General features: G+C 42.7%; 2 protein-coding genes across 8 annotated transcripts in view; one reads left to right on the forward strand and one right to left on the reverse strand.

The window, feature by feature from the left end:
• The window catches only part of DOCK2 (dedicator of cytokinesis 2), a 409,502-nt gene that overhangs the window by 166,312 nt on the left and 228,316 nt on the right, over positions 1-14,874 (reverse strand). The gene's annotated exons all lie outside the window — the stretch shown is intronic.
• The window catches only part of INSYN2B (inhibitory synaptic factor family member 2B), a 116,243-nt gene that overhangs the window by 72,886 nt on the left and 28,483 nt on the right, over positions 1-14,874 (forward strand). Inside the window, exon 1 of one of the 2 annotated variants that reach the window (XM_032337054.1) lies at positions 10,427-10,559. The exons of the other annotated variant lie outside the window; for it this stretch is intronic. The gene's annotated coding sequence lies outside the window, so the exon portion shown is untranslated. Of the gene's footprint in view, positions 1-10,426; positions 10,560-14,874 lie in introns of those variants that run through there. 2 annotated transcript variants of the gene reach the window in all.

Genomic DNA, 14,874 nt, shown 5'->3' on the forward strand with positions numbered 1-14,874 from the left:
TGCCTGTCAGTAAGCAAGAAAGCCATTTCATTAGTGAACAAAACACCTCAATGGCCATCAGATGTGGATCCCAGATGCATTTCTAGCTACATCTTTTGCTTCACCTTCACTGACATTTGTAAAATCCCAATTTATGTTTGTACATCTTTTCATCTACAGGCTCACAATAAATCACAAGCTCCATGAGGGCAATGACTCTGCTCTGTTTGCTGCTGCATTCCCAGTGACAAGGACAGTGCCTGGCTCAGAGAAGGATTCAATAGATACTTACTGAATGCTAGTATTTGCCCCTAAACTGCATTTGTGTTCGTTCTCAGCACCATGATCATTGCCCTTTTATGCATTTCCAGCTGAAGGTTACTGGCTGGCAGTCTTTCTTCCTCAGCCTCTAAATCCCCTGTAGTCTTTACAGAGCTTAAATTTAAGATTGCTCCTAATTCATTTTGACAGTGAAGCAGGGAGGCCAGGAAAGTTTTGCCCCTGGCAGGGCAATTAGATAGAAAACAATGAGCTTCAGTGACTAGCTAACCCCAGCTTTAGACTTCCTAGGTATGTGACCTTGGGCAGATTAAATCATTGCTTTAAAACTCGGTTTCCTCCTCTATCAGAAATGGAGATAATAGTAGTACCCTAAAGTTTGTGGTGATAATTAAGACAAATGATCATTTGGTGGCTAATATTTATTGAATTCTGGCCATAAGCATATACTGCCTTGTGTAATCCTTTGAACATCATAGGAGTTAGCTCTACTATCATTCCTGTTTTACATATGAGGAAACCGCAGCTCTTCTAGCAAGCATCGAAGCCTGTTACTTGGTCTCAGAACTTTCTGACTGTCCAAATCTCTTTGCACAATATCTGATATGTAGTAGACACTCTGTACTTATTGAGTGAATTAAAGAATTAGTGAAAAAAGGTCACAGTTGGAACCACTTAGTAAGTCTCAGCACGAGAAAAATATCCTCATATTCATTTGCAATTAGTACTCCATCCACTTCTAAACCTGCTAAAATACTAAACATAGCATAAGAGAAAATGTTGATGGGTAAAATGGAATAAAGGTTTTCCCAAGGCAACAGGCATTTTAGATATAGTCAGGTTCAAGAGAATTGATTTTAGGGAATCAATTTGACTCTTGAAATGAATGGTTAAATATCCCCCTGTCAGTAAAAATTCCCTGGCTGCTATAGGTACCCTGAAGTATTCTTACTTGGTTCAAGTCTGAAAAGCACAAAGGAGCCACATTGCAGCCGTGGCAAGCAAAGCACACAGGGATGGTCTGGAACTACTAGGCGTAGTTTTGCCGGCCAATTTGCTGGCCACCTCCTGGATCCCCTCTACCACAGTATATGACATGGCGCATCTGTCCAAGCCCTGCCCACACCTCTCTGTTTCCGCTTGATTCTGGATATCATACAAACCCATACACAGGGCCTGGTGAGTGAGTTGTGTTATCCTGGAAGGACTTCATTCCTTTGTGACTGCTCCCAACATGCTTTGTCCTGGGGAAGCCTGAAGCTATTTATACTTAGAAACCAGTTTTAAATTATTCTTGCAGAAAGGAGAAACTAGAGGTTACAAAGGGGCAGCTATCAGAGGTTTTTGGTTTGGCCCCCAAATTTTTTAAGAATTTAAATTAGTTACCAACAATAAAAGTTGGGAAATTTAACACCAAATTCCGGTTTCTTTCAAAAAATCATTAGCTCTAATCATATTAGACCTGGATATCATTTGACAATGAGGGTTGCCTCTGAGTGGCAGCCGTCCCCTTGATGGCATTTTTCTCACTGCCAATTTTCCCCCCAGCCTGCTTCCCTCACCTAAGTTACTCTGAATGCATGTGGGTTTACATGCTTACTAAACTCACTGTAGAAAAAAAAAAAAGAATGGTTTCTCATTTCACTGAATGCTCTCTACTGCCTCATCTAGTTCTGCCCACAGGCTAGTAAGAGGGTTAGGACTAGTATCTCCGTTTTGTAAATGAGTAACTGAGGTTCAGTCAGAGAGTTTCCACGGCTTGCTCAGGAAGAGCAGGGATTCAAACTTAGGTCTCCCTGGTTCCAGAAGCCAGTTCCTTCCCTATAACTGAACTGCTTTGTTTGGAGAACAATCACAAAGGTGCCCCCTAGACCTCCATCCAGACACTCCCACATGGAAATAGATCTTTGTTAGGAGTGATTTGGGGGGTAATTAACCCACAATTATCTCCATAAAGTGTTACTGTAGGGAATTCTGGTGTGGCTAATATAGTTAACGCTCAGTGAGCTGCTACCACCCATGGTGTCTGTGTCAGATGGTCACTGCCCATTTAAATGGTGGGGAGTCTTCCTAATTGACTGAGGAGCCCTCACTAGAGGGAGGAGTCCATGAGATTAGAAAGGGATTTGCTGAGGGGGCCCAAGTGGTTGCCAGCACACTAGAGGCCATGATCCTGGCCAGTCCTTCCCTTCCCCACCCCTACAGGTTCTCCTCCTGCCCATCTGCTTGCCTCCCTCCAGTACCTGTTAATGAAAGGTCAATGAGACCTTGAAAGTGTGTTTGAATGCACTGGTAGACATCCCATCCACAGGTAGCTGAGTTAGAGGGAACAAGCAGCTCTTTAAAAAATGAAACACATCTCAGGGACGCCTGGGTGGCTCAGTTGGTTAAGCAGCTGCCTTCGGCTCAGGTCATGATCCCGGCATCCTGGGATCGAGTCCCACATCGGGCTCCTTGCCCTCCGCAGGGAGCCTGCTTCTCCCTCTGACTCTGCCTTCCACTCTGTCTGCCTATGCTCGCTCTCGCTCACTCTCTCTCTGACAAATAAATAAATAAAATCTTAAAAAAAATGAAACACATCTCATCTACTTGGCAAGACCAATGTAAAAGGGAGGAGGGACAACTTCCATTAAGCCTCAGAGGGAAAACCCTCCTCAGAGCCAAACAAAACAACTTCCTGGGGCCCAGATCACCAGGCCTCTTGCCAAAGACTCCATCAACACATCACTTTAATCCCAAAAATGTACAAAGGATCCAGACTGCCCCAGAAAACATATTACCTTCTTCCCTCAAGTCCATTGGAAACTTTTTCCTTTATCTTTCCTTTCCTTTCCTTGCTCAGATTTACTTAGTTATTTGAGAGAGAGCATAAGGAGGGGGGCAGAGGGAGAGGAGAGAGAACCTCAAGCAGACTCTGCACTGAGTGCAGAGCCCCACATGAGGCTTGATCCAATGACCCTAAGATCACAACCTGAGCTGAAACCAAGAGTCAGATGCTTAACTGACTGCACCACCCAGGCACCCCACTGTGGGAAGCTTTTCACTGCGCTCAGAGTGAAGCCCAAACTCCCTGACTTAGGTGATAAAGCCCCCATCAGCCTTTTTCTATACTTACCTCTGGTCTCATGCCTGTCCTGAACACCTTCTACCCTCTGGTTCCTCCAAGAATCTGCTCCCTTCTAGTTCCATATTCAGAGGCCTTTGTATCTAGGGTTTCCTGAAGTGTTTCCCTTCCCCTTTGCCCACCCCTAAACCCTTCACCTAGTTAAGTCCTACTTATATTCCATGCTCATATACCTTCCTTTGAAGAAATACCTTTTCCGTGATATCTCACATTCAACCTACCACAAAAACATCAGGGATGCATGCCACTCCTGTGGATTCCTATAGCATGTGACTTCCTTGTGGTGGGTGGTTATCACATTGCATTTAAATCAACACTTTTCTTTTTTTTTATTTAAATGTTACTTAGTTAACATACAATGCAATATTGGTTTCTGGAGTAGAGAACTCAGTGATTCAACACTTACATACAATACCCAGTGCTCATCACAACAAGCGCCTTCTTTAATACCCACCACCCATTTAACCCATCCCCTTCCACGTCCCTCCATCTACCCTTCGTTTGTTCTCTGTTTTTAAGAATCTTTTATGGCTTGTTTCCCACTCTCCTTTTTTTCTTTTCCCCCTTCCCTTATGTTCATCTGTTTTCTGTCTTAGATTCCACATATGAGATCATATGGTATTTGTCATTCTCTGACTGACTTACTTCACTTAACAAAATATACTCAAGATCCGTCCACATTGTTGCAAAAGCAAGATTTCATTGGATTATTATTCAGCTGTTAAAAAACCCTTTTCTTTTATGACTCCTCACTAGCTTGTGCATATAGCAGCTCACTGCTATATTCTCAGTACCCGTCCCATCTCCTACAGAAAAGGGTGCTTGGGAAGGATTTGAGGAAGGAATATATCCATGAGCAGGAACAACCCTTTTTAGAGGGCTCTCCACTCTATAAAACACCCAGCACTACATTGAAAACCTTAGTTCCCGAGTGGTCCTATAGACCTTCAGGAGCGTGTAGCCTATAGAGCAATTAAGACAGTATTTCCTACTTTTCCAGCCCAGATCAAGGCCTTCCCCACAATGTATTTCCTACTTTTCCAGCCCAGATCAAGGCCTTCCCCACAATGGGCCTTCTACTCTTCCTGACTTAAACACATAGAAGCCAGGAGCATGAGCTCTGAGACAGATTTCTGATTCAAACTCCTACTATTTGCTGCTATGGGAGCCTAGGAAAGTCACTCAATTTCTCTGTACCCCAGCTTCCTAAAGTGGGGCTCACTGTGTAGCTATGAGGATTAAATGGAATCACATTTACAACCTTTAAAACAGAGCCTGATCTGTAGTGAGTGTTCGGTGATACTGGTTATTATCATGTCTTTTCACTCCTATGAGACTTCTTAGCAGTTCCTCAGCTCCTTTTGGAGGGAGCTAACACACGACTGGACTAATCTATTATTACTCTCCTGTACTTTCCAAGGTCTTTTTAGTATTTCTAAATACTAAAAAGAGTGTAGTGTAATCCTTGTGAGTAAAGACGTAGTCTCATCTCAATCATGGCTCCTCTAGTAATCTTGCATAGCGAGCTAGAGAACCAAGCAGTTTGCTTGACTGGGTGCCTGGGTGATCTTTCTCTTCCAAAGGGTGGTGTTTTAGATGGGATGGTGCACACCATTCATGTTCCAAACCTGAGAGCAGGAGAAGACATCACTGCCCCCAGAGCCACAGGCTCCTACAAGATGGTCACCACATAGAAGAAGAAGGTGTGTTCCTTCTCAAAAGACATAAGCCAGTATGGTTACATCATAGCCCATGGCTGAGAGGATCCAGGAAAATCCCTTCAAGTGGGCCTGGAAAACCCTAGCTAAAGTCATCAGTCTAAGAGACTCAGAATATTGTTTTCCAACTCAAGTCAACTCCAATCAAATTAATTTCCTCACTCCACATCTTCCCCACTGCCCACCCCCCACCACCAATAACCCATCTACTAAGAAGTTTAGCCAAAATAATTTTTTAAATTTATCCAATTCACACCATCTTCATTATTACTATCCAGTCCAACCACTTCCATTTCTCACCCGGTTGACTGTAATAGTCACATTGCTGTCACCCCGGTTCTACTTTTGTACTGATCCGACCCATTCTTCTCAGGATGACAACAAAAGTCATTTCAAAACACAAATGTGCTCCTGTCTCTCTGTCTCTGGGTGTCTCCCTCTCTCTCCCCTTCCTCCCAAATACACACCATTTAAAACTCTTAAAATCATCTTATTGCTTTCAGAATCAACTAAAAGACTTCACATGGCTTTCAGGACCAGACCAATCTTATTGCTCTTGTTTGTCCCTTTAGGGCCACTGTTGTCCTGATCCTTGGACTCCAGCTAGATTGGCCTTATTTAACTGTTACAGAGGCCAATACCTCTTGCCTCAAGACTGGCATGAAGAGTACTCTTTTGCTTGGAGCACTTTCTTTCTATGCCTACTGCTTGATAATCCCTTGGTAATGCTCACCATCCCTCCTGAACTTTAATGTCACTTCTTCAGAAAGTACTTGCCTTACCCCTGATGGAAATTTGGTCTCCCTATTATTCTATCATAAGACCCCATTTTTTTTCTCATAACACTCAGCATAGTTTATAATTATCTATTCGTGATTAACTTATTTCATCATTCTATGTATCAAAGCCATGTGTAACTTTTAATTAAAGCTTCTAATTAGTAATAGTGAACCAAGAAGACAACATTCTTGAGATAACTACAGCCAAAACAGAAACACTCGATGTTTAAGTTTACTTCATAGATGTGCACTTTACCTAAGCTCCAGAAGATCTGTTTGGCCTATAGAATCCTTCATATTTCCTGTCCACCAGTCTTCTTCTGATATTTGCCACTTGACTTTGCCCTCACTACAATAAACCAGTTAAGGTGAAAGGAACAACTTTCATTTCCCTATTTAAATTAGGCACATCCTCAAATCTCTGGCTTCCTTTTTTCACATACTTGAATTCCTACTCATCCTTAAAGGAATGGCCCAGGTTTCCTTCCCCTGGGAAGAATTTCCTGACTACAGCAACAGATTAGGCACAGTGAAGGTGGCTTTCCACCATAGCTTGACCTTGTTTAGAGCTTGCCTTGTACCATAATGTCTGTAACTTGCCCATTTCATTCTCTGGACTTGAGAACGTAAAGGTATCCCTGATACCATGATGTTTGGCACACAGGGAACACACTGGGTGCTTGGTAGAAGTAAACTGGAAGAGAGAAGGGAGAAAGGGAGGAAGGGAGGAAAGGGAAAGGAAAGGAAAAACAGGTTTATGATTTCGAGGGCTGGGGGGAAGAAAAGATAGGTAGTTTTTTGAGAATCCCATGAAGTTAGTGGAGAGAGATGACATAAATTGAAAATCAATACCAATTATTATATGATTAGGGAAGAGATGCCTGATAACACTAATTAGTGCTGTAAAAGTCCAGATACTTTTTTTTTTTCTGGAAAACCTGTTTTAAAAAAAAAAGTGAGGAATAAAATCTTTTAGAGTTAAAACAAAACAAAATAAAAAAGCACAATATGAACAGTAGGAAGACCCATTTGTTAGGCAGTCTTCATGTGTCAACAAGGAATGGAAAGGAACATTGTGAGCCTCATCTTTGATTGCAATATCTTCCCAAACAAAATGTGATATGCACAGAGGTCCATTTCCAGGACACTAATATCAAACAAAGCAATCTAAGCCAAGGGCCTTCCCAGACCTGTTCCAATCCTGAGTCTTCAAGTGGCTCTGTACAGCCGTGGACAAAAATTCATATTCTCCGTTACTGATCTTTTGGCCCTGCTCTTCTCAGATCCACTTGAGGAGGCTCTTTTCTGACACGTAGGGAGACTGCAATCATTGATTTTGGTGCCGACTTGACATCATATTTCTAGGCAAGATCTCCCTCCATGGTCCCATTACAGCTGCCTCTGCAGGGAGAAAGCTGGGAATACTGGTCCCATTTACAGACAGTGAAATAGAAGGCTCAAGGCAGGATGCCAGGCACTCTCAGGATCAAAAGCCCTTGCTCTACCTAATGAGTCATACTCTCTGGGCATCCTTAAGGGAAGGAGATGCAATCACTCAATTTGATTTAGTTCAGCTCAACAGTCACTTTGCCATCAACGTTCCCATTGGTCACATTTATTGAGATCGTACTAAGTGCCTGGCACTATGTCTCATGATCTCTTTTAATCCACACATATCAGCCATTTGAGATAGGTCCCATTTACTTGCCACTTTGTATTTTATATATGAGGAAACCAAGGCTCAGAGAGTGTATACCATTCATCTAAACCAGATTTAAACCCAGGTTTTCCTGTCTCTATAGCCCATATCCTTAACCACTGGGTGCTGCTACTGAAACCAACATTCTATCACCTTGTTTCTTCCCGTTTGCCTCTGTGGTTGCTTAAATTTTTCCTTCTGGTCATCTGACTTGCTGCTGTATATAATTATAGAGATCGGCAAACATCGTGCCCACAACCTGTTCGTCTAAATAAGATGTATTGGAATACCAACATGCACATTTACTTATGTATTATTGTCTATGGATGCTTTCATGCTACAATGGCAGACCTGAATATTTGTATCAGAGACCATCGAAAACTGCAAATATTGACTATCTGACTCTTGATAGAAATAGTTTGCCAATCCCTGATATGCTAAGCAACCACTATGCTAAAAGCTTAACTTTTATTTTCTTATTTAACTTATACTACAATTGTGTGTGTGTGTGTGTGTGTGTGTGTGTGTGTGTGTGTGTCTAAGTGTGCAGGGGGTACTCAGATCAATCCTATTTTACAAATAAGGAAACGGAGTCTTGAAAACCTCAGAGCCAGTAAATGATGGAGCCATAATTCAAACCCAGGCAGTCAGACTCTAGAATGCATGCTCCTAACTATAAGCTAAAGATGTCTGTTATGGGGCAAGCTCTCCACTGGAACTGCTCATATGATGCTGAACAAGATGGCACTGCCCAAAGGAGCTCTGCTGAGGATAAGAGGACAGCAGCACAGGTGATAAGTGCCCTGATGGAAGAGAGCTGGGTTGGGGCTGTGGGATCCTGGGGGATATACACCTCCTTGTGCTGATTTTAACTGGGACACATAGAGGAGGTTGGTGGCAGGTAATATACTCACTTCCAACGAGGAGAGGGTTGCCCCAAATCTACTGACAATTGCTTAGCCAATTGATTTTCTAATAGTCTTTATCTTAAACAGTAATTTTAAAAAGTGACTTGGTAGCCAAACTATCTGTTGATTTCTAAGTGAGTAGCTTTGTAGGGAATGGTTTTGTTGGAGTCATTAATCCACATTCGAGGGAGACAAGCTCGTCTCTCTTTTTGATAATCTGTTCCCATCTTCTGTAAACTTGGAGAATATGAAAGAAAGGGTTTCAGGAGTCATCGCTATGCTCCCTGACAATGCAGTGAGCCTTCCGGCATAGTCCTGAAGGCTGGCCATCTAGACAACATTTGCATGGATAGAGACCTCATGGGTCACTTGACTGCACTGTTGGATTACTTGAGTTTGTGTGAATTTATGTCTTTAGCTGTAACTCAACTTATATTCTTGAGATATTCCACCATGGAGTTCTGGTTCTGTTTTCAGAAACACTGCAGAACAATGCTACTCCCCACTTCATGTGGTAGTGAAGTTTTCAAAGGGAACATCATGTTTCTTCCAACCATTTCTTTTTTGAGGGGTTAAAGAGCTCATATTCCTTCAACCATTTTTACTATGATACTTTTTCCAAATCTCATTATAATTCTCTTTTCTTATGGAGTTGAAACCTGAAATCTTGGATTTGCAAAAAAAAAATCAAACCAAATATTCTTATGATAAGACCTTCTTAGAGCTGAAGTTTCTAGTGATGATATTATATATTTCCTAGCACTAAATCATGATAATGGCATGTCTTATTGGATTTCCCTTTCTGCCGTGGGTTACTAGGAAGCTCACAGCAAAGCTTATGCTTGATTTTCTCCTCTTTCCTAATTTGATTTTTGTCTCCTATCTCCTGTCAATTGCTATTGCTTTCAGTTTTATTGTATCTATTTTTTATGTAAACTATTTCATATATCCACCTCTATTTTATCAATCAATTCTTTCACCCACTATGTGCAGCAGCTTTGCTGGTTCTCACACTTTGATAATGATGATGATAATGATTCCAATAGTAATGATACTAGTAATGATAAAAGGAGCCCACATTTATTAAATGCCTCTGGACAGACTGTCACTTTTCTGAATGCTTTACAAGTGTGACTTAAGTAAAACCTTACAGTCATCCTATGAAGTAATATTATTAGCCACATATTATAGATAGGGAAACTAAAGCACAGAGAGGTTAAGTAATTTACCCTACATTATAGATTCAGAAAATAGCAGCGCCAGTTTGAAACCTAGACAGTCCGTCTTCAAAATTCATGTCCTTGTCCACTGTGCTATACTAACTAAATTATCAGACCACTTCAAGCCATTCCACATCAACTCTGGGCCCAAAATTTCTGGATCTCATCCTAGGGAATACTGATGTGGGCTTTGAGGAGTTGCTCACCACTGGCCCCAGTAACAGTAGTTTCTGGCTCCTTCATTGTCTGTCTGTATACGCTGGGTACTCCCTCCAATCCTGTGCTGCTGTCTAGCAACACAGCACTGGGAATCAGACAGACAGCCCCAAGCATTGGCCCAGCTGGGATCATGGAGGGTGGCCAGGCTCTGGCTTGAGACCACATCATTTGTATAAAGGTCCATGTTCAGGCAAGACAAGGGTGAGGTGGGACAACCAGGGAACAATGCACAGGCTGGAAAACAGGAGAAAAGGGAGATAGGAAGCCAAGAAGTCTGCTGGCTGATCCTTACTATACCTATTATGTGCCAGACACTTAATTCCATAAGCCAGTTAATCTTCTCATTCTGAAAGAAGGAAACGGAGTTCACAGAGATTAGGTGACTTCTTCTAGGTCATTCAGCAGGGTAGGTATAAACATGGGAATAACTCTTTGTGGTCTCACTAAAGAAGTATTAGTATTCCATTCCAGAATACAGAATGTTACCCTTACTCCTAGGGGCTTTGGTCAGAGTTGAGAATATGGAGCGAGGGCCAGACCCGCAGTGGCTGAAGTCTGAGGGATGCGAGGTGCACTGGGGGACTTGAAGAGGACGATGTTCCTCTCAGCACAAGAGGAGGCTGCTTCTGTCCAGGTTCGGCACTGTGGGAGGGACTTGGTTGAGTACAGATGTCAAAGAGTGACATCCTAAAGAGAGCCCTCAGGAAAGGGGTGCATGTATTCAGCTCAGTGCCTTTCTCCATTCTCCACCCTGGAGGGTGACCAGGGGGCAGGGAGCTGGACTGGGTGTAGGCTGGACTGCTGCCAGAAGATAATGCCTGGCTCTCTGTGCATATGTCCTTGCTGTTGCAAGAAGAATAGGAGGGAAGGAAAGTGTTAATGAAAGGAAGAGAAAGAAAGAAGAAAGATGGAGGAAGAGAGAAGATATTGAAACATGAGCTTTTCTGCTTTTGTGATTTGCCCAATATCAGTGTGTCAAAGGAAGCCCTTTCTCTTAGGCAAATGCCATGGCCCTGTCAAGTGAAAGGCAATGAAATATGTCCTCACTGGCCTGTGATTTGTATGGGAGGCAGACAGGGCTTCACAACTACCCCAGCAGAAGCATATGGGAAGGCCAGAAAGGGACACTGGATTTAGCAATAATCTAAGGTCCCTATAACAGAGAACCAGGAACGAGTCAGAAGGAAATGGACAACAAAAAGCCATAGAGAGCTTCTTAGTCCCTTGGGAAAAACCAGTCTCACAAAGAACAACAATAAAACAGAAGAGACATTTGATAGCATTTTTCCCTTGAAGTTTCATTTTTATTAATTCCATCCTTAATGCTACTTGAGATTTGCTACAGCCCGCAGCAGAGACTTTCAGGTCCTGGAATTTTGTGCTATCTCTGTGTGACCTGGGGCCCAATGCATAGTCATAGTCATGGTAAGAATAAGAACAATAAGGCCATTGCTTATTGAGCACCTACTAGGCACCACACATGATACTGGCTAGGCACACCATTTGCTCACCTAAGAAACATAGGGTGGGTTCTGTAACAGCTTTAAAGTCCTCTGCTTTTGCAACTACTGGCTGCCACTGAGCTCTCAGTTCATCTGTGATTAGATCAGACCATAAACTTTCCCCCCCTTCCCTTCTCCTTGTTAAAATTCTGCAGTGTAGGCAGGGATCCAGAAGTGGAAAAGCCTTCATTGCAGCTGCCTGCCAACACTTTGCAGTACCACAGTGGATGGAGCACTGCAGAGTCCAAGGCTTGACAATTATCCTTGGTGGGTGTGTGGTATATGTGTATATATCAGAGGTGGGGTCCCTGGCAAGCCCAGGCTGTAGTTTGCTTCTGCTGGCCCTCACTCAAGGCAGCTCTGGTTGTCACTCAATTTCTTCCAGGCACCAGGGAAGCTCCCTGATCTAATAAAGGTTTGAGGTCTTTGGGTACTGCCAGACCACACTCTTCTTGGTCAAATCTTTCCTTCTACAGTTTCCTCATCTGCAAAATGGAAGTGATAATGCCTGGTCTTGGCAGAACTTGTTTTAAGGCCAAAATTGGCTGGTAAATCTGAAAACACTGTGAAAACGTTAGCATTGCTACTAAAGAGTGTGGAAGGGTCACTGGAGCCATTCTTATTTTAGTCTAAGTACAAGCATTTTAATCAACCAAATGTGTTGGATGGGTTTACACAGGAACATAAATCTTTTTGGAATGAGAAGACTTTTCCAATTTATTCATAACAACTGTAGATAACCTGCAGGATGAAATTGCCAAATGAAATCTCAGACTATAAGAGAGTAACAGAGTTCCCAGCTGCCACAGAATCAAAGAAGGTGCTACTAATGGGGAAGGAGTTTCTTGCCTTTCACTGCCACTAGATCATCGCCCCTCACTACTGAAATAGGAAGTATCAAAGTCTCAACATTGAAAAAGAACCTAGAAGTGACCTGAGTCAACTATACCCTATGAATGAATCTGTTTATAGGAATGCAAATCAATGGTCTATTTGTTAGCTTTTCTGGCCTTGAGCTGATAAAGGAGGTGAGGCATAATCACTCAACCCTGAACCTCCACTCCCTGCTGACATATAGAATTATTCCTCTAATGATAATTCTAAAAGGGTCCACATTCTCCCTTATGTCTGTGCAGGCAGTTTTCCCAGTGTCTGGTCCCAGGAAGAATAAGTCAAATTCTTCAAAGTCAACAGAGTATAACCTGAAAAGTGGTAGAAAATGTCCCCAGTGATATAGAGAAATAGAAATGCAGGGAGAGATATCAGAAAAATGTTCTGGAGGGGCGCCTGGGTGGCTCAGTGGGTTAAAGACTCTGCCTTCAGCTCAGGTCATGATCCCTGGGTCCTGGGATCGAGCCCCGCATTGGGCTCTCTACTCAGCAGGGAGCCTGCTTCCCCCTCTCTCTCTGCCTGCCTCTCTGACAACTTGTGATCTCTGTCTGTCAAATAAATAAATAAAATCTTAAAAAAGAAAAGAAAAATGTTCTGGAAATGCTGAGTAAAATATGGAGATGTATCAGGTTATTGCTGTTTCCTCTATGAGAAAAATCTGGACAAACTGTCCAGCACTTGCATCTAATTATAGTAAAATTTCACCCTAGAGAAAGCAAGCTGGACAGGATCTTTCAGAAGTAACAGCAGAAGCACCCAGTGTTTCTAGCCAGGGGGCTATATGGCCAAAGAACTATCACTGCAAGGACAGATAACCTAAAATTTGTAGGAGAAGCAATTCCAAGAGATGCTGAGTTCCCATCCTTGACAGTGAACAGCCATAGGAATGAGTCGCTGACCCACACGTGCTCACTAAAGAGTCAGGAGAGAAGAAAGCAAAAGAAGGGGCTGATGGGGAAGAAAAGAAAGGGAGAAGCGATAAGAATGAGGAGGAAAAAGTATGATATAGAAGACAAGAGAGGTGGCAGGGCAAAGAGAGTTGGGGGAGGAGATGAGGGGAGAAATCAGGAGAGAGGGGAGGACTAAACAGAAGAAAAGAAGGGATTAAAGGAGTGAGGAGGAAGAACAGAGGAGGAAGGTGTCTGCTGGATTTGTAACATTTTCTCTCTGAAGCTAAGTGTGGGTTCACATTGTTTCGTTTACTATACTCTCCTCTATGCTGTTCTGCATGCCTGCATCATGTTATAATTTTCTAGAAAAGAAAGAGGAAGAAGAAAGAGACTAAGAATAAAGAGGAGGTAAAAGGAGATGGCAATACTATCTTCCCTGCTTTCTTTGACAAATGGAATCAGAGGGTTGGAAAGGTACAAGATAATAGCATTAGTGGCTTCTACATCCATATGAGAGGTCTTTGGGATCATAATGCTGGTTTTGTCCACTATGCCTGATTCCAAGCGAGGCACCTGAATCTTAGCTAGATAGAAGCTATGGTCCCTCTACCATTCTCACTGCTGCACTGGAAGATCAGAGCCTCCAGATTTGGCACCCAATTCATTTGTCCTTCAACTCAGTGTGTCACCTAAACAATTCAACTCATGTTACCTGAGCTCTTGCTCTGTGCCAGAAACCATGCTGGGGACTAGGATGCAAACCAGTGACCCTTTTCTTCTTGAAGAGTTTTTGGGTGGAGGAGAAATGCTCTAAGCACTGGTTTTCCCATCTGTAGAATGAGGGGGTTTGCTTCAGTCATTATCAACATGGGCTTGCTTGAGCCCTAGGATTCCAGGGTATGACTCAGAATGAATGGAGGAGCACTGCAACCCCCTTCTCTAGAACAGCTTAGCTTTATTCTGTCTCAGATATCGGGATTGGGCTTAAGCTGGATTTAGAAATATGATTTCACTGCTAAAGAAGATCTGAAAACCATTGAAATGGTCCTTAAGATCAAAAGTTTAAAGTTCTCTGTTCTATTTGTAAAGTTGAATGATTCCTTGAAGACTCTAATGATAGGAATTCATTTGTTCATTCATTCAGCAAATGCTTATTGAGGTTCTCCATAAATGCAAACAAAGACACAATCAACAAATACATAAAAAACCTAAAAAATAGGGTACTGGCCACCGAGGACACAAAGGACGGAGAAGAGGTTATGGAGGGCATCCTGGAGAGGACACTCTTGGAGCTGAGACATCATCAGTTAGAGACCCACTTTGAAAAGATCTGGGAGAAGGGTAGTCCAGACAAAATGAACAGCCAGTGCAAAGGCTAGATGATGAGAATGAATCCTACATGTCCGGGCCTGGGGGATCCAGGTCATAGAAGGCAACGGTGAAAGTGGTATGACATGAGATGGAGTCAGGAAGGTAGTCAAGGCCTGGTGATGTAGGTTCTTGCAGATTTTGTAAAGAGTTTGGACCTTCCTCTAAATTCAGTAAGATATCTTTGGGGAGTTTCAGAAAGGGCTCTGATGTGATCTGATTAAATTTCATAAAGATCACTCTGGCTGCTGTGTGGTGGATGGATGGTAAAGGGGGCAAAACGGAGACCTCTCTTTGG

Source organism: Mustela erminea, chromosome 3 (assembly GCF_009829155.1).
Source record: "Mustela erminea isolate mMusErm1 chromosome 3, mMusErm1.Pri, whole genome shotgun sequence".
Taxonomy (NCBI): Eukaryota; Metazoa; Chordata; class Mammalia; order Carnivora; family Mustelidae; genus Mustela; species Mustela erminea.